General features: G+C 37.5%; 1 pseudogene; it reads right to left on the bottom strand.

Moving 5' to 3' along the window:
* The window catches only part of LOC100254981 (ABC transporter C family member 12-like), a 132,640-nt pseudogene that overhangs the window by 76,618 nt on the left and 36,898 nt on the right, over positions 1-19,124 (bottom strand).

Raw genomic sequence — 19,124 nt, 5'->3', positions numbered from 1 at the left:
GTAAACAAAAAGGGGGACAAAGGCTCGCCTTGTCTTAAGCCTCTAGATGCCTTGACCCACCCTTTAGCGTTTCCATTCACTAAGACTGCAAAAGATACCGTGGACAAACAACCTCTCATCCATTTCTTCCACCTAGGACTAAACCCCTTTTTTTCCAACACATGATCCAAAATATCCCAACTCACATGGTCGTAAGCCTTTTCAAAGTCAATTTTGAATACAACTCCTTCCTCCCTTGAACGTCTTTTCTCATCCACTATCTCATTGGTTATGAGAACTACATCCAATATTTGTCTCCCTTGAACAAACGCACCTTAAGTAGAATGAATAGTTTCATGTAGTACCCCTCTTAGACGCTCTGATAACACTTTGGCTATTATCTTGTAAAGGCTAGTGATTAAGCTAATAGGTCTAAAGTCTGAGATTTTTTTTGTCATGCTTTTTTTGGGCAACAGAACTATGAAAGAGGCATTAGTGTTTTGATTGATAATCCCGCTACTGTGAAACTCTGCAAATACTCTCACTAAATCCTCTTTGATCACATCCCAGCAATCTTGAAACACTGCAATAGTAAAGCCATCAGGACCCGGCGCCTTATCTCCATCCAACTGAAAAATGGTCTTATAAATCTCTTATTCAGTAAAAGGGGAGTCCAACCTAGATGCAGTCTCATCAGATATAGGGGACCAATCTAAGCCTTCAACTCTCCAAGACTCTCCAGTTGGACCCGGGTAGAGCTTTTCAAAGTAAAGTAAAATCTCCTCTGTGATGTTTTCTGAATTATTCAACACTATTCCTCTTTCATTCTCTAACACCTTGATAAATTTCCTATTTCGCCTGTCATTAGCCACTTTATGAAAAAACTTTGAGTTACAATCCCCTTCCTTAACCTATCTCACCCTAACTTTTTGTCTCCAATGAATTTCTTCCCTCGAAATTAATTCCTCTAGCTCCCCTTTTCTTAAAGCTCTTTGAACTAAAAGTTCAGAGGTGAGACCCCCTTCTTGCTCAATGGCATCAAAGTTAGCTATTTCATTCAGGATGTTTTTTTTCCTTTCGTTTAGCACTCCAAAAGAGACCTTGTTCCACTCTTTCAAATTAGTCTTAACAAATTGTAATTTCCTCATGAACTTGTGACCTTCCCATCCTATTCCTTGAAAACCTCTCCACCAACTTTTAAAGCACTCCTTGAAACTAGGATGTTGGAGCCACATATTCTCAAACCTAAAAGGAGTTGGGGCCCACTTGAACGGGTTGGTTTCCAAAACTATCGGTCAATGATCCAATGTCCTTCTAGGGAGAGCTTCTTGAAGGCTTTGAGGAAAGTAATGCTCCCACTCATTTGAGTAAAGAAATCAGTCCAATCTTTTACACACGGGAGACTTTTGCATGTTTGACCAAGTAAATGGTGCATTCCGTAAAGGTGGATCAAGCAATTCACATTCTCTTATAAAACCATCAAAGTCCTTCATGCTTGAAGTTAGACTAGATCCTCCCAATTTTTTTGAGTTTCTCCTTATGACATTAAAATCACCGCCCACACACCATAACGGAAAAGATAAACCAAATATGTCTAACAACTCCACCCAAAAATCCTTCCTAAGTAAGGGGTTGTTGTAGACCCTCTATTTTGTCTTCCTCGCACATGTCGTTTACAGTAATTCCCTGGTGGCCCATTAATACTCGTGTAGCCTATCTACTCTAAGCCACCTTGGGGACTATGGTTGAGGGATTTATCGAACTCTATTGCAACTCCTGGTAGCCCATTTAGACTTAGGTACACTTAAGCACCACCCTAGGCCCACTTAGGCCCTTTAAGCCCATTAGGCACCATCCTAGGCCCATTTAGACACTTTAGGCTCATTTAGGTACACTTAAGCACCACCCTAGGCCCACTTAGGCCCTTTAAGCCCATTAGGCACCATCCTAGGCCCATTTAGACACTTTAGGCTCATTTAGGTACACTTGGCCCATTAGGCATCGTCCTAGGTTCATTTAGACACCTTAGGTTCACTTAGTGCACCTTAGGCCCATTAGACGCACTTGGCCCATTAGGCACGACCTTAGGCCCACTTAAACACTTTTCAAGGTTTAGTTTCACTTAGATTTGTTTTCTTGTTTTTATTTATTTATTTATTTTATTGATTGCTTTTAAGATTAAGTGAGTTTTGATATATTTATATTATTTCATCATTATTATTATTTGTATTTTCGTTTATTTATTTTATTTTATAATTGCATGAAATGAGTTATTTGTTTATTTATTATTTTTGGTGGTTTGAGTTTGACACTTCGACTATTATTATATGTTGCATTAGTTTAATTTTATTATTATTATTAAATATATCTAATATTTATTAATTTTTAGGTATATATCATTTTATCTATGTATTGATATTTTCTTATTTGGGATTTAAGGACTTCTTGAAATTTTAATGAAAGGAATATTGACTTTGAATTACGGGAATGGTTTTGACTTTATGGATTATTGCTTTCTTTTTTGGAATATTTTTTTTTTTTTATTGTTATTTTTCCATGTAGGTGGAGTCAATGGGAAGGTGTGCAGAGGACACTCATGGAAAGGGATCACGCCGGTTTTGGAAGGGTGGATTCAGGGCATGATAGAAGGACACTCATGGGAATGAATGAAGACAGTTTTGTGGGGAAAGATACAGTGAGGTTTTGAAAGGCATTACGCGGATTTGGAGGGGTGCAAAGAGTTTAAGGAGAGGGAGGAATGTCATTTTTTTGAGGGATCGGTGCCAGGGTTTTTTTTCAGAGAGAGGAGTGCCGTTTTGAAGAAATCGGGAAGCAGTTTTTTCTTTTCAGAGTGAGAGGGGCTGTTTGAAGGGATCGAGAGAGAGAGAGCTTTGAGAGCGTGAGGGAAGGGTGCCATTTTTTTTTTTTTTTTTAATCACCGGGCTGCCATATTTTATATCAACAAGTTGTTGATTTTTTTTCATCACCAGGCTGCCATTTTTTTCAATCACCGGGCTGCCATTTTGTTATCACGGGGGCTGCTGATTTCTTTTCATCACTGGGCTGCCAGTTTTTCATCACTGGGCTGTTCATCCATCATAGCATCAACTCCACGTCTCAGCTGGTGCTTTACCACTCATCCTTCACCGCACCAGCTGCACACCACCTTCTCTGTATCTCCACGTACTGTCATTTTGGTAAGCTAGGTAAGTCATTTTTATATATATATGGCAGCATGTGTTTCATGTAAAGTGCAAGTTTGGATATTTTTTTAAGTGGAAATATTATTATAATGGTAAGTGGTTTGAATTTTACAAGTTCTTGACGTATTGATTTTGAATATGGTAGCATGAGTTTAAAAAGACTAGAATTGTTATTTAGGTTTATGTAACAATGCAAGTTTGGACATTTTTCTTTAGTGGAATAATTATTATAATAGGTAAGTGGATTTACTTTTATTACTAGTGCCGGCATATATTTGTTTCATTTTAATATGGCAACATGGGAATTGTGTTTAGGGTTAGTTTTTGATTTATTATATTAAATTCGGAAAATATATTTTTTATATGTAGTCTTAGTTTAAGAAAAAATATATATATAATTTGATTTTTATTTAATTTAGTTTTGATTCATTTAATTATTAGTTGTTATTTATTTATTTGCTACTCATCTAATGCTTTGTAACTTATTTATTTATTTATTAATGAGATTGAACCTATGGGTTAAAAATTTAGTTTAAAATAAAAAATAAAAAAAATAAAAAAATCTATTGAAGGTGGTTTGAATTGGCTTTAGGTTTAGTTAAAATTATAATATGTTGAAATGATTGATTTTTATGTGTTAAGTATTATATTTTAAACTTGCCTTAATTAGTGATAAAAATGTTTGTTAAGCTCAAATTTATTTTACTAACGTAAGTTTATAAAAAATAAAAATAAAAAATAAAAAATTAATTCCTTGAGTTCATATTTCGTTTCCTTCATATTTTATTTCATTCGTATTTACTTGTTTGTGTCATCAACTTATTCATTTGATTATGAGTTTAATTTTATAGCTTAGAAATTTAGTCTCAGGTAGTTTTTTTTTTTAATTTAATTTGTGGTTAAGGTAAAATTTTAGTTTGTTAAAATAATTGATCATGTATGTTAAGAATTTAAGTTTAGATTGACTTTAATTAGTGTTTAATTCATTTTAAGCCTAGATTTCATTTTAATAATGTAAGTTTATTTTGAAATTAGATTCCCTGAATCCATATTTTGTTTTAGTTTCCTTTTGTTTAAATTGATTCATTTTAAGTATTTTAGGAGTTTGTATAATTTTAGGTCATTAATAAAATCAATTCTATATTTGAAAATTCATGCCTTTAGTTTACTCTGATTTAGTTTCACTCATCTATTCGATTTAAGTATTTTATATAAAATTACTTCATTAATAAAGTTAATTCTATGTTTGAAAATTATTGTTTGCTTTGATTTAATTTGTCTCATTTTAATCAATCTAGATGTGTTTGTGTGGTTAATTGATCTCATGCTAATTCTTGATTTTTATTCTTAATGGATGTGTTTCTTGAATATTTGTCATTAATTCTTGGTGGGTATCTCGTTAGCTTATTTGATCTAAGTTTGAGTAATTTATTGCTTTGGTAATCTCTAGTAAAATTTACTTTTCGGAGGCCATCGGGAAGTTGTGAAGATTGGCCTCCATTCACACCATTTCAGTTTGCTTGGTTGCCAAAAATTGTACTTTATGATTTTGTTTATGTTTTTTTTGTTTGGTACAATGTTTCTCACACGTTTTATTGTTCTCAATTTAATTTATCTTATTTTAAAATAAAATACTTTTCTCAAAATGTTCCTTATACAAACCATTTCAAAAATCCATTTAGAGTTCTCAGAATCAAAATCCCATTCCCTTTAAAAATTCATTTCAAAGATTCCTTTAGGATTCTTAAAATCAAAACCCCATTTTCTTAAAATAATATGCAACCATTTTTTTTGATCGGTTTGCATCTTTCTCGGTTTTTAACGAAAATTTTGGTTTGAAATCAGACTCGAATCAAAGCTTGTGGTCCCACATAAATGGGATAATTTTGAGCTAAATTCGTGTATATCAATTGGGGAATTGGTGAAACCCCTACATAAAAAAATCTTTTCAAAAATTATTTTTGTTGCCACTTTTGTCACTTGTTGAAATTATGTCTATCTTTTTTAGGAATTGTATACAAGATGTGTGTGATAATTAATGTTTTCATATACTTTGATAATTTTTGTTATGCTAATTAGATAACAAGCATGCTAGGGTTTCTTTATTTTATTATTATCTAATCCCTCATGTCTTATGGAAGCGCATTGTAAGTTATCTATGCTATCCAGGTACGCCCCCCTATCACCTACTTTCTAAATTTTGTAAACAATCATGTCACTGTGAAGTATGCATATGTTTGATAATCCTTAGGTGTTTAGATGTATGTTTGATTCACTATGATTAAATACATGTTGTGTGTTATACTTCTATACTAACTCTGATGTTTTATGATAACGCTTGAGAGGCGGTCCAGGTACGCATCCTAACCTTCCTTTATTGTGATTTGATCTTGTTTGGCATGCTATTTTATTTGGAATCATCTAGCCTGCTTAGGTACTTATAATTAATCAATTAATTGTCACATTCCCCTTAACTTAGTTAGTAGAGACCTTTAGAGGGCTTAGAGGGGTGCTACCTTTTAAAGGTACCTTCCCAATAGGTAACCTGATCCCCGGACTTAGACTCGGGTTTTTCAAAGACATGCTTTTTCCAAAAATTATGGAGTCACATTTTAGGGTTTTTCTTTCTTGTTTTATTTTCCCTTTAAAATAAAAATAAAAATAAGTGGCGACTCCAACTTTTTTTTCAAAAATCAATTTTTCACAAATAAAAAGCGAGTCTCGCCGATCGAGTGGGGGCGCACGTGAAAAATGTAGGTCCACAGTTGTTAGGGCCATAAACTATCAACAGCCAAAAAGGTCCATAACCATCCAAAGCAAACTTGATTGAGACCAAAAATGATCCTATTACCACCTCCTCACTGCGCAATTTATCAGAGTCCCAAATAATCAAAATCCTACCTGAAGCCCCGCACGCTAGGAGAGCAGCCCATTCCTTATTTCTGACCGACCAAATACTACCCACAAAATTTCTGTCACACTCCACCTTTTTTGTTTCCTGGATCATCACTACATCCGGATTCTCTAACCTCAGAAAATCTTTAACCACTCTTCGCTTTTAGTAATAGAATTTTAAGAGAGTTGAAATTCTTTATAGCATTATTAAAATTAGTTTCCTACTTGAGTTAAGATTGTCTATCTATATAAATGTCAATGATATTAAATGCTTTTAAATTTTAACTAATAATATTTATCATTTTTTAGAATTTTTCTTCTCTATTTCTATTTATCTTCTCTATAATTGTTTCTCTTTACTATCCTACGTCAATAATCCTAAAAAAATATTCGTTAAACTTTGCCAAATTTGTGATAGTAAACATATTGTCTATTTTTTCTAAGATAATGATAGAGTACATGATAGCACAATAAACATTTAATGCCAACAAAACATAGCTCAAATAATTTCCATGTCATATCTTCTAAATGTACATTCTTTGCAATAAGGTTATTTTATTTGTGGTACCAAAGGCCATAGTAATTTCAAGGATCTACTTCTAATTATTAGTAAGGATGTAATATGGGTGTTCCAAAACTAGAAAAACCGAGTTCTTTTGGTTGTTTAGCTGACTGGATAACTGTAGTATACTCTTGCTTTGTACCTGGGTAGTTGACATGGGCCTTGACCCCTCCCCTCCTAAAGATAAAGTCAAGGTTAATTTTGATTATACCTCTTTTGGAAACTCTGGCCAATTAAGTATCGCAGGTCTCAGTGGTATGGGAAGGAACTTGAAGGTCTCAGTGGAGAGGAAGACATTCTGGGTTAGTTTGAAGGGAGAAATCGGAGGAAGATGGTGTTCAATAACAGAGCACAATAAAGGCTCTGTCTTCGTCTTAGGTTTTGAGAAGGAGGAGGTTAGCTGGTTGATAGAACAATTGACAAAGGCCATTGAGATGAAGATTTTTATGGGTTTCAACAGAAAATTTAGAGGAAAGAACAGAGTTCATCTATTGGAGGTTGGCTTCAACATGCATGGCAAGTATATAAGATTATCAGAATTCGCCTCCAGAAGGAAGTCAACCTTTCTGGTAATACCTGAGGGGGACAATGGCAGGGGATGGGAACGTTTAAAGGAAGTGTTGTATTCAATGCTGGTGGTCCCCTCCTCGGGTTTTGACGAAAAAGGTAGGCAGAGTAGGGAATGAAGGAATTTGCACAAATTCGCGGGTCCCTTGCAACGGTCCTTCGCGAATGTAGTCAAAGAAGAAAGACCGAGGAGAGGCGGCCTTGTTTCTGTAGGGAGATAGGCGAGGGTCGTGGTATGCGAATGTCACGATGATTCTGTTAACTGGGATGAGGTTGGCCGGGCTATGGCGAGAAGGTTAGGGCACAAAGGCGTGGTGACAGTGGTTCCATTCGTCGGAGGAAAAGGATTGTTTTTTGTAGAAACCTTAGAGGAGGTTGTATCACTACACGAGTCAAGGTTCATCAGGATCAGAGGAGGAAATACAGTCTTGTTGAGAAGATGGTCGCCAAAGGAAAACTCAGAAATAGAGGGGAAATTCAAGGAAGGTTGGATTGAGTTAAGGGGTTTACCATTCCATTTATGGTCTGAGGTTCACTTGAAGAAAATCATGGAGCAATAGGGGACGGTGACAGAGATAGATTGGCGTACATTGAAATTTTTTTATCTAAGCAAAGCTAGGGTGAGAGTTGTTATGAAAGAAAGATCGGTGCTTCCCGCGTTGATTGAGGTGGTAGATGGGGGTTGGGACTTCACAGTCTCAGTTACAGTGGTAGGGAAAGAAGATGGCATGCAGGCTAGAATAATGGGTGAGTCAACTCGGCGTTTGGCTGAGGCTCACTCGGGGATAGCTGGCAGAAGGAGGGAAGCTGAAGATCGATCAACGACTGGAAAGGTGTCCTCGGCTGGGCAGCTGACAGATTGATGGAGTGAAGAGGTGGTCAAAAGGCTGGAAATGCTCCCGGGAGGACACGTGGAACGAATTGGACGGAAGAGGGAAACAGCTGGCCTCCAACGTCTTTCAATTCAAATTTTAAAAGACTGAAGGCAGGTGGTGTTGGGCCAAAGCAGGCTGGTAAGGTCAAAGTCGAGTCAAATCTCGTAGATGAGATCTGGGCCTCCAAACATTTGTTAAGGGCCCAATCTTTTAGTAAGCCCAGGCCTATGTCAGAAAATGATGTGGGCTGGAAAAGGGAAGCCCATGGGAAAGGCCCGATCCAGCAGATGGGCCAAGAGTTGGGCGGTAAGCGAAACAGTTCATTGAAGGGCCCGTCACACAGAGCTTCTCACACTGCAAAGGGGAAGGCGAAGGTAGGTTACGAGGACTCTGAAATTCAACGGAGGGACCCCATGGTGATGCGTGGTTCAAAGAAGCTGTGGAATGTCCTACTTCCGTCAAGCTCTGTAAGCCGATAAGGAGATCGAAGCCGAGAAGAGCCAGTTACGACTGAGAGATCGCCGACAGGAAGCGATTCTCTTTCAATGGAAGAAGTCGCCGAAGTGGGATCTCTTTTGTTTCAAGGGGGTTCCAAGGAAGGAACGACGCCGACGGAGGAAATCGAGGAACAAATGAATACTCCTAGGGTTCCTTTTATGTCAAAAGAGAAGGAGAAAATGCGCAATAATGCTATAGGAGAAGACGGAGAAGGTGTTAAGGGCCTTGTGGGTTATTCTCATAGTGGATCTTCAGTCTCGGATCATCCTTCTTATCACGCAAACGGAGAAAAAAGGCTTATCTTTGGGGGGGACTGTGGAATGACGAAAGTGGGAATTTTCCAGGTATCTGCTCATCATACTTCTCAGCCTTCTCTGCCTTTACGGTATCCCTTCTCTGGTGTGGCTCCTCCATACCAGAGTCCTTTTGATCCCGATCTCTCCATTTCAGCCTTTCATTCCCAGTTTCCTATGAAAAACCGAGTGTTAACTGAAAAGTGCTTAAAAAAAAAAAAGTGACGTTGGGGTTCGTCTTGGGTATGTTGGCAATCCTAATCATGTTGAAGTGGAGTCCCAGATGGCTGGAATGAATCTGATGTCTGAGAGCTTTATCTATGATAAGACCAATTCCAGCTCGCCTCACGGGGCCCCTATTCTGGGCACAGTAAGCAAAGGAGACTCAGATTTCTCCCAGATGAATGGATTCCAAATAGAAGGTCTTTCCCCTAGCAAGATGGCCAAAGTTTGTGAAGTCTTGAGTTCCTTGGATATTAAGGTGTACTCAAGACGAAAGAACAGAATTGCCATAGGCAATTGAGCTTTGGTGGTGATGGTCTGGTGTTTTAGGGGCAGTGAGGTGTTTTTATGAAGATCATAAGTTGGAATATAAGGGGGTTGGGATCTAGGACAAAGAGGAGGGTGGTTAAGGATTTTCTGCGGCTTTAGAATCCGGATGTAGTGATGTTTCAGGAACAAAAAGAGAGGAGTGCGACAGAAGGTTTGTAGGTAGTGTCTAGTCGGTTAGGAATAAGGAGTGGGCTAATCTTCCGGCGTGCGGGGCTTCAGGAGGGATTTTGATCATTTAGGACTCAAAAAAAATGAGAGGTGAGGAGGTGGTAATAGGATCCTTTTCCGTCTCAGTCAAGTTCTTCTCGGATGGAAGCGGACCATTGTGGTTGTCTGCAGTCTATGGTCCAAACAATCCCTCAATTAGGAAGGAGTTTTGGGTGGAGATGTTAGACCTTTTTGGCCTTACTTATCCCTCATGGTGTGTTGGAGGTGACTTCAATGTGATAAGGAGAAGATCAGAAAAACTGGGGGGATCTGGAGTCACTTCCAGCATGAGGGATTTTGATGGTTTTATAAGAGAAAGCGAATTACATGATCCCCCATTAAGGAATGCCTCTTTCACCTGGTCAAACATGCAGGAGTCACCGGTGTGTAAGAGATTGGATCGGTTTCTCTATTCAAATGAGTGGGATCTTTCCTTCCCTCAAAGCCTTCAAGAAGTACTTCCTAGATGGACATCAGATCACTGGCCGATTGTCTTGGATACTAATCCGTTCAAGTGGGGACCAACACCTTTTAGGTTTGAGAATATGTGGTTGCAACGTCATAATTTCAAAGAGAGCTTTAGCAGTTGGTGGAGAGAATTTGAAGGAAATGGTTGGGAAGGTCACAAGTTCATGAGGAAGTTACAATTCGTTAAGGCAAAATTGAAAGATTGGAATAAGAATACTTTTGGAATGCTTAAGGAAAGGAAAAAAACTATATTGGATGAAATAGCTAACATTGATGCCATTGAACAAGAAGGGGCTCTCTCTTCTGATCTTGCAGCTCAAAGAGTTATAAGAAAAGGGGAGTTAGAGGAGCAAATTTTAAGGGAAGAAATTCATTGGAAACAAAAAGCTAAGATAAAATGGGTTAAGGAGGGGGATTGTAACTCAAAGCTGTTTCATAAAATGGCTAATGGGAGACGTAACAAGAACTTCATCAAACTCTTGGAGAATGAAAGAGGTTTGGTGTTGGACAGTTCTGAGAGCATCACAGAGGAGATATTACTATATTTCAAAAAGCTCTACTCGAGTCCTCCTGGCGAGTCATGGAGAGTAGAAGGTATTGATTGGTCCCCTAATTCAGAAGAGAGTGCTTCTAGGTTGGATTCCCCTTTCGCCGAAGCAGAGATCTTTAATGCCATCTTTCAGTTAGATAGGGATAAGGCGCCGGGGCTTGATGGTTTCACCATAGCAGTATTTCAGGACTGTTGGGATGTGATCAAGGAAGACTTAGTGAGGGTGTTTGCAGAGTTTCACAATAGTGGGATTATTAATCAAAACACTAATGCTTCCTTCATAGTCCTTTTGCCTAAAAAGAGTCAGTCAAAGAAGATTTCGGATTTTAGACCTATCAGTTTGATCACTTGTCTATATAAGATAATAGCAAAAGTATTGTCAGGGCGTCTAAGAGGAGTTCTACAAGAGACCATCCACTCCACTCAAGGTGCTTTTGTTCAAGAGAGACAAATTCTGGATGCAGTTCTTATAGCCAATGAGATTGTGGACGAGAAAAAGCGATCAGGGGAGGAGGGAGTTGTGTTCAAGATAGACTTTGAAAAGGCTTATGACCATGTGAAATGGGATTTCTTAGATCACGTGTTAGAGAAGAAGGGCTTTAGTTCTAAATGGAGGAGTTGGATGAGAGGTTGTCTGTCGTCGGTATCTTATGCTATTCTAGTGAACGGTAATGCTAAAGGATGGGTCAAGGCAGCTAGAGGTTTAAGACAAGGTGACCCTTTATCCCCTTTCCTATTCACTATTGTTGCAGATGTATTGAGTAGAATGTTGTTGAAAGCTGAGGAAAGAAATTTGCTAGAGGGCTTCAGGGTAGGCAGAAATAGATGTAGGGTGACCCATCTGCAATTCGCAAATGATACTATCCTATTTGCTAACCCTAGAGAGGAAGAATTGCAAACTCTTAAGAGTTTATTGTTAGTGTTTGGTCAAATCTCTGGGCTTAAGGTCAATCTTGACAAGAGTAATCTTTATGGCATCAACCTGGATCAGAATCATCTTTCTAGGTTAGTGTTGTTGCTTGACTGCAAGGCTTTAGATTGGCCCAATCTTTATCTGGGTCTTCCTTTGGGAGGGAACCCAACTGCTTGTGGATTCTGGGATCCAGTGATTGAGAGAATCTCTAGGAGATTAGACGGATGGCAAAAGGCTTACTTATCTTTTGGTGGTAGGATAACTCTCCTACACTCTTGCCTTTCCCATATCCCTAGCTACTTCCTTTCTTTGTTTAAGATTCCAGCTTCAGTGGCTGCAAAAATCGAGACAATGCAAAGGGACTTTCTATGGTCAGGGGTTGGGGAAGGTAAAAGAGATCATCTTGTTAGGTGGGAAGCAGTGTGCAAGCCGAGGGTTATAGGGGGTTTGGGGATCGGGAAGATTCCTTTAAGGAACCGTGCTCTTCTAGGGAAATGGTTGTGGAGGTTCCCTAGGGAGAGTACATCTCTTTGGCATCAGGTCATTCTTAGCATATACGGGACACACTCAAATGGTTGGGATGGCAATACTATAGTCAGATGGTCACACCGCTATCCTTGGAAGGCCATAGCACAAGGCTTCCAGGATTTTTCCAAGTATACTCGGTTTATTGTAGGAGATGGGGAAAGAATTCGCTTTTGGGAAGATTTGTGGCGGGGGGACCAAACTTTAAAAGACCAATATCCAAGACTATTTCGAGTAGTAATGGATAAAAATATTCCAATATCTTCAATCCTTGGTTCGTCTCGCCCTTTCTCATGGAACTTTAATTTCCGTCGTAATCTAATCGATTCTGAGATAGAAGATTTAGAACGCGTCATGCACTCTCTAGAATGTATGAACTTATCCACTTCCGCTTCAGATGCGAGATCATGGTCCTTATGTTCTTCAGGCTTGTTCACAGTCAAATCTTTCTTTACAGCCCTGTCCCAAATGCCTGATTCATCTCCATTTTTCCCCACTAAGTTTGTTTGGAAATCTCAAGTCCTTTTCAAAGTTAAGGCCTTTATCTGGCTTGTGGCACATAAGAAGGTGAATACCAATGACTTGCTACAATTGAGGAGACCCCACAAAGCTATTAGCCCTGACGTATGTAAGTTGTGTATGGAACAAGGAGAATCAGCAGATCATCTCTTTCTCCATTGTTCAGTGACGTTGGGGTTGCGGCACAGACTTTTTCAGTTAGCCAAGATGGATTGGGTTCCTCTGAAAAGCATTTCAGACATGATGTTCATCAATTACAAAGGATTTGGCAGGTCCAAGAGAGGGGTAATTCTATGGCAAAACGCAAGTATAACGTTAATCTGGGTTGTGTGGCGGGAAAGAAACGCTAGGATATTTGAGGACAAGGCTAGGAATTCAGGGAATCTTTGGGATTCCATTCATTTCCTTGCGTCCTTTTGGGCGTTCTGTTCAACGGGTTTTAAGGGCACCCCCCTTAATGTACTACAACTTGATTGGCTATCAGTGTGTAGTTCAAATAGTTCCAATGGGACGGCCTAGTGTATTGTTATTTTTTCTTGTTGTTTAGTTTTTCTTTTGGAGGGGGGATTCCTCATCCTCCTTTTGTACTTCTTTTTCTATCAATATATTCTTGCGTGGTTTCCTATAAAAAAAAAACTAGAAAAACCTTAAGGGTTCAAATGTGGGGCATGTTAAATAGATTCATTCAATTGCTACCGCTAAATCTTTACAGTTAATTCATGTGGATATGAGACCCACATGTTTCATTTACTTCTTAATAAAGTTTTATTTACAACAATGGAGCATTAATTTCTAATAATGTCAAATTGGTGATTTTATGTCATACATGATTAATTACATATTCCATATGACAAAGGAAAAGGATAATCAAGTGATATATGTTTTACATTGTTTGCAATATCCATTTTTATATTAATGACATAATTAAATAAAGACAACAAAGGCAGACAACCTATAATCTTGAGAAAAATGAACGCGTAGTTACTAGTCAAATTGGTTATACGTATATGTATCTAGAGTGAGAAACAAAGAACATGCCTGAAGTGCATTGGCATCTGTTGTCACCATATTTGTTATCTTTCCAAATGAGAAGTTCTTACAACCCTCATGGTTTAGTCTTAAAGACTTACGAAATATAGTAGCGACCTACAAATAAAAACAGTCAAGTACAGATAAGATAATGCTTCTAAAAATTCCAAAACAGCTAGAAGCTTCATAATAGAATTGAAGCTTAACAAATAGAAAACTCACCAGAAAATGGAACAAAAATACATCTCATAAAATTCAAAATAGACAAGGTAAACCCATATTTCCCTCTACATAAGGAAATATTTGAGAGAAGTGTGAAAGTAAAAATCATAAGGTTTTGTTCATTAATGGAGATTAGTTGGCATAAGACACAGGAATGCCACTTGAGTGGCTGAGCCTAGCATAAAAATTAACCAAGGCTTAAAGAAATACATTGAAACAAGCGCTATATAGATTCTTAATATTGCTAATATAGAGAGTTGTCTTACCAAAGTTGATCTCAACCGAAAACCAACACGTATGACATTCTGATAATACTGAGCTTCACATAGCAACCCAAGTGACTGGAAAAAGTCAAATCATCAAGTTAATAAAAGGAATCAATGAATCACAAACTACAACACAAGTTAAAATTGGTTATCATATTATCTACATTTGAATTTATATAAAGTATACTCCTAGGAAAAAAATATGTAGGATGGATGTTCATGTGTAGGCATTAAAAACATTAAAAAAAAAAAGATATAAATGTTATGACATTCATATGTTGTAAAAAGACATAAATTGAAGAAAGCCAGTACCAAAATAATTCAAACTATATATGCTTCTTTCTCACATACACACTCTTTCTATTTCTCTTTTTCTCTCTCTCCATGCTATGTAAACCACTTCTTGTCCCCTCCTCCCTTCCACCCTCCATCCCTTTTCCTTTCTCTCTCACTCTCTCTCTCTCTCTCACACACACACACGAACCACATAAACCACCGTCTCGCTCCGCACTATATAATCCACTTAAACCTTGCTTGTCCCTCACTCCTTTCCTCTCTCCCTCTTCACACCATATAAACCACCTAAACCTTGCTTTTCCCTCTCTCTCTCCCTTAGTTGTTTGTTCATTGTGTCATCAGCAACCATTTATAATAAAGTACCCAAAACCTATTAAAACTAGAATTGCCAACCAAAGTAGAAGAAATTACAAAAATATCTTGAAACTCCAAGAATTGATTATGAATATAGATGACCCTAGACACAATCTAAAAGAGAAATAAAAATAAATAAATAAAAACAGAAGGTATTCTTAATACTATGATTTAGCTATCAAAATGTGCTTGACATCGATGATTGATTATGGTGTAAATCTTATTAAGAGCTTTTTGATAAGTGATGGGTCTTGTAACACCACTCAAATTAAAATTTATGCCCATTTGAAGTTCTTCAACGAAACCAAAATTAGCAGTTTGGACCTATTCAACATGAATCCTAAGCCCCACCCTAACACACGGGTACAAGCGCACACACACACACAGACTAATTGGTTTAAGTAATCCAATACTACCAATGATTTTGCTAAGAAAGCAATCAAATATAAGAGAAAATACAAAATGAGTTAGTAAGTAGGGTTTGCTGAAATTCTAGTACAAAAAAGAAAAAAAAGGGGAAAAAATCCCATATGAAGAAGTAAAGAAGTGCACTTTGTTCCCTTGTTTTTGAAAATCAGTGGGAATGAGATATTGTGGTTGAGCTTGAAAACCATCAACATATGCTATATGTTACTTGTTATACACTTGGGTCTAGGCCAATCCTAACTGATATCAGGCGTATATTTCATTGTAAAGTGTTGTATGATCAATTTTCCTAAAAGGTTAAACTTGTAGGATTTGAGCTCACAATGTATATCATGCTCTCCAACACTTTCCCTCACGTGTAGCCTCCATTTTTAGGCTTATACGTGGGCTTAACAAATTGGGGAACTAAACATATGGTAGGGAGGTAACACTTGACCTCCCATCAAATGAAGCTCTGATATGATGTTAGACAACCATTTTTCCTAAAAGTTTAAACTTGTAGGATTTGAGCCCACAATGTATATTACGCTCACCAACATAAAGATCAAGCCCAAACCAATGAGGAATATTGCATTGTAAATGTCGGAAAGTTAGGAGGAGTTGTTAGGATTTGTTTTTTATTCTTTCTATTTGTTAATAAAAATCCGATCCTTTAGTTTAGGAGTCAAATACTAGTGTGAGAATAGGTCGTATTTTTTAGTTAGTTAGTTAGGATCACAAGGATACTCGTTATCCTATTTATTGATGTAATTCTGAAGTTATTCAATAAGAAGAAAACATATTTTTTCTTCCAAAATTACATGGTATCGGAGCTTAGGCTTGCAAACCAGAAACCCTAATTGTGAAGATGGCTACACTGAAAAAGACAATGACCGCAATCAGAAACTCATAGAATTCCTCTAAAATTATCTTTGCAAACACATTGGCAACCACTGCTATGTTGATCGCTTGTCGACAGGATCTTCTTTGCAAATAACTATTCATAAGTTGAATGGAAAAAATTATTTAGAGTGGTCATAGTCTGTCAAACTCGCCATTTTTCAAAAAACCTATTGCAAACAATCCGACGTTCAGCAAGAATGAAGTGCAGCATAAAGGCACCAACGCATCAAGAGTTCATTGAACGAGAGAGGGTGTATGACTTCTTAGCGGGTTTGAATATAGAATTGGATCAAGTAAGGGTCCAAATTCTTGGAAAAGAGTCGTTGTCATCTCTAAATGAAGCCTCTGCAATCGTTAGAGGAGAAAAAGGAAGGAGAAATATGATGTTAGAAAAGGGAAGCACCATGGATAGATATGCTTTAGCTATCTCAAATCCAAATGAAAATGAAGGAAGTTGTTGAAAGAGAGAGAGAGGAAACCTTAATTCTCATTCATATGATTAACTTCTTACAATAGAGAAATATATATACAAGGCTAGGTTGAACTAACTACCATATATGTGACCTATATTAAGAAAGGAAAGAAAGATTGTACACTATAAATACATTATATTCAACAGAAGTGTTGCGACTAATGTTGCAAACTCTAGTAGAAACGAAGATAAGAAAACAAGTGAGAAAGACTCTTTATGGTGCAGCTATTGCAAAGAAAATAGGCACACAAGGAAGACATGATGGAAGCTCCATGACAAGCCCCTAAATTTCTTCAGGGAGAATGGAGGTAAAGAGGTTCATTCTGGCTATAAATCACAAGCCAATGTTGTTGGAAATGGAGGAAAACAATAGGAAGAAAGCTTTGGCCATGAAATGGAGCTCAACAAGGAGGAAATTGACAAACTTAAAAGATTCATTTCCGAGTTGGAAAAACTTGGGAGACACAGTCATTTTACTCAAACAAGTAAGTATTCCTTCTCCTTGAGTGCCTTTAAAATTCAATTTTCCAACCCTTGGATCATTCATTTAAGGGCTTCGGACTATATGACCAATTCTTCAAAAGTCTTTTCTACTTACATTCCATGCATGGGAAATCAAAAATCAAAATTGTTGATGGTACCCTTAGTAACTATGGCTGGTCAAGGAGATGTTTTCTTAACATCTTCTCTAACATCAAGAAATGTTTTACATGTTCCAAAACTATCAGTAAATTTGTTGTCTACTCCTCAAATTACTAAGGAGCTAACTTGTTCAATCAACTTTATACAATCTGAATGTTCTTTTCAGGACCTTTTTGCTGGAAAATGATTGGGCAAGCTAGAGAAGAAGGGGGGTTGTTTCTCCTTAAAGCTGAAAGTGGCACAAGCTGCAAAACATGTCCTACTCTTCATACCTATTTATCATAACATCATACTCCAGCGCAAGAACAAGTTTGGTTATCCCATTTTTGTCTTAGTCATCCACTTTTTTTATTGTTGAAAAAAATATTTCTTGATATGTTTGAAAAGCTAAATGTTCAAAACTTCCATTGTGATGTTTGTGAGTATGCTAAACATCACCGTCTGTCTTTTCCTTTAAGTAATAAGAAAAGTTTTGTTCCATTTAGTTTGATCCATACGGGTATTTGGGGACCTACTAAAGTTCATAGCATTTCTAGGGTAAGCTGGATTGTTTTGTTTGTTGATGATTGCATTCGGTTTACTTAGGTTTATCTCATGAAACAAAAATCTAAGGTTAGCACAATCTTCCCCATTTTTCATAACATGCTAAAAAATCAGTTTGATAGTAAGGTCCTAGTACTAAGGTTAGACAATGGAAAATAGTACTTTAATCAATACCTTACACCTTATCTCCAAAAATAAGGAATCATTCATTATTCCTCCTGTAATGATATTCCCCAACAAAATGGGATAACCGAGCGTAAAAATAGGAATCTTTTGGAAATCACTAGAGCATTGATTTTTCAAATGAATGTTCCAAAGTCATTTTGGGGAGAGACTATCCTAACTGCTACGTACCTCACAAATAGGCTACCCTCTCGAATTGTTAACTATTCTAACCCTATTGAAACACTTTCTAGATTTTTTCCAAATTTTGACGGTTTTAACCACCTTTCCCCAAGGATGTTTGGGTGTGTGGCCTTTGTACATATCTATGCTCTCCAAGGAACTGAATTTGACCCATGCGTCCTTAAATGTATATTTTTTGGTTATTCTCCCACAAAAAAGGGTTATAAGTGCCATCACCCCGCTTCTAAAAGGTTTTTTGTCACTATGGATGTATCCTTCAATGAAAAAGCAACCTTTTTTTTTTTCCTAATCCTTATCTTCAAGGGGAGCCTTTCGCAGAAGATAAGGAATTCTTTCCTAACCTACCTATTCTTCCTATCCTAGAGAACTCCACCAAAACTGTCCAACCTAAGGGATCAGATTTTTCCATAGCAGTCACTCCAGAAAATACAAAAAAAGAAAACAGCCCTAGAAAATGCCTCAAACACTGCACCAGTCATGCCAGATTTTTCCATAGCTGTTACTTCAGAAAATGCCCAAGCAATTGCCCCAAAGAATGCCTCAGAAACTGTACCAGAACTTGTCCCTGAGTTGCCCAGATTTGAATCCTATATGCAAAGTTCAGAGGGGGAGGATCTTCAAGTGCCACTCAAGGTCTATTCAAGGAGGAAGCAACTGGCCCCAGAAACTCCACATGTCCCAGTCATTCAACCAGAAAAAGGTACTAATTCTATTGATCTTGATGCACAAAAAAAGGGCAAGGATTGCCTTAGCCTTAATGATCTTGATTTGCCTATTGCCCTAAGGAAAGAAAAAAGACAATGTACTCAACACCCCTTGAGCCATTTTGTTTCCCTTGAAAAACTATCACCTTCTTACCAAGCCTTTGTCTTGAAACTAAATTCTATAGAGACACCAAAAATTGTCCAAGAGGCACTTAGAAATGACAATTGGAGGAAAGAAATGAGGGAAGAAATGAGTGCACTAATAAAAACTAACACATGGGAGGTTGTGGATCTTCCCATAGGAAAAAAGAAAGT

The sequence above is a fragment of the Vitis vinifera genome, chromosome 10, assembly GCF_030704535.1.
Source record: "Vitis vinifera cultivar Pinot Noir 40024 chromosome 10, ASM3070453v1".
NCBI classification, from domain to species: domain Eukaryota; kingdom Viridiplantae; phylum Streptophyta; class Magnoliopsida; order Vitales; family Vitaceae; genus Vitis; species Vitis vinifera.
The sequence above is the reverse complement of the archived record's forward strand: the minus strand, read 5'-3'. Positions and strand labels throughout refer to the sequence as shown.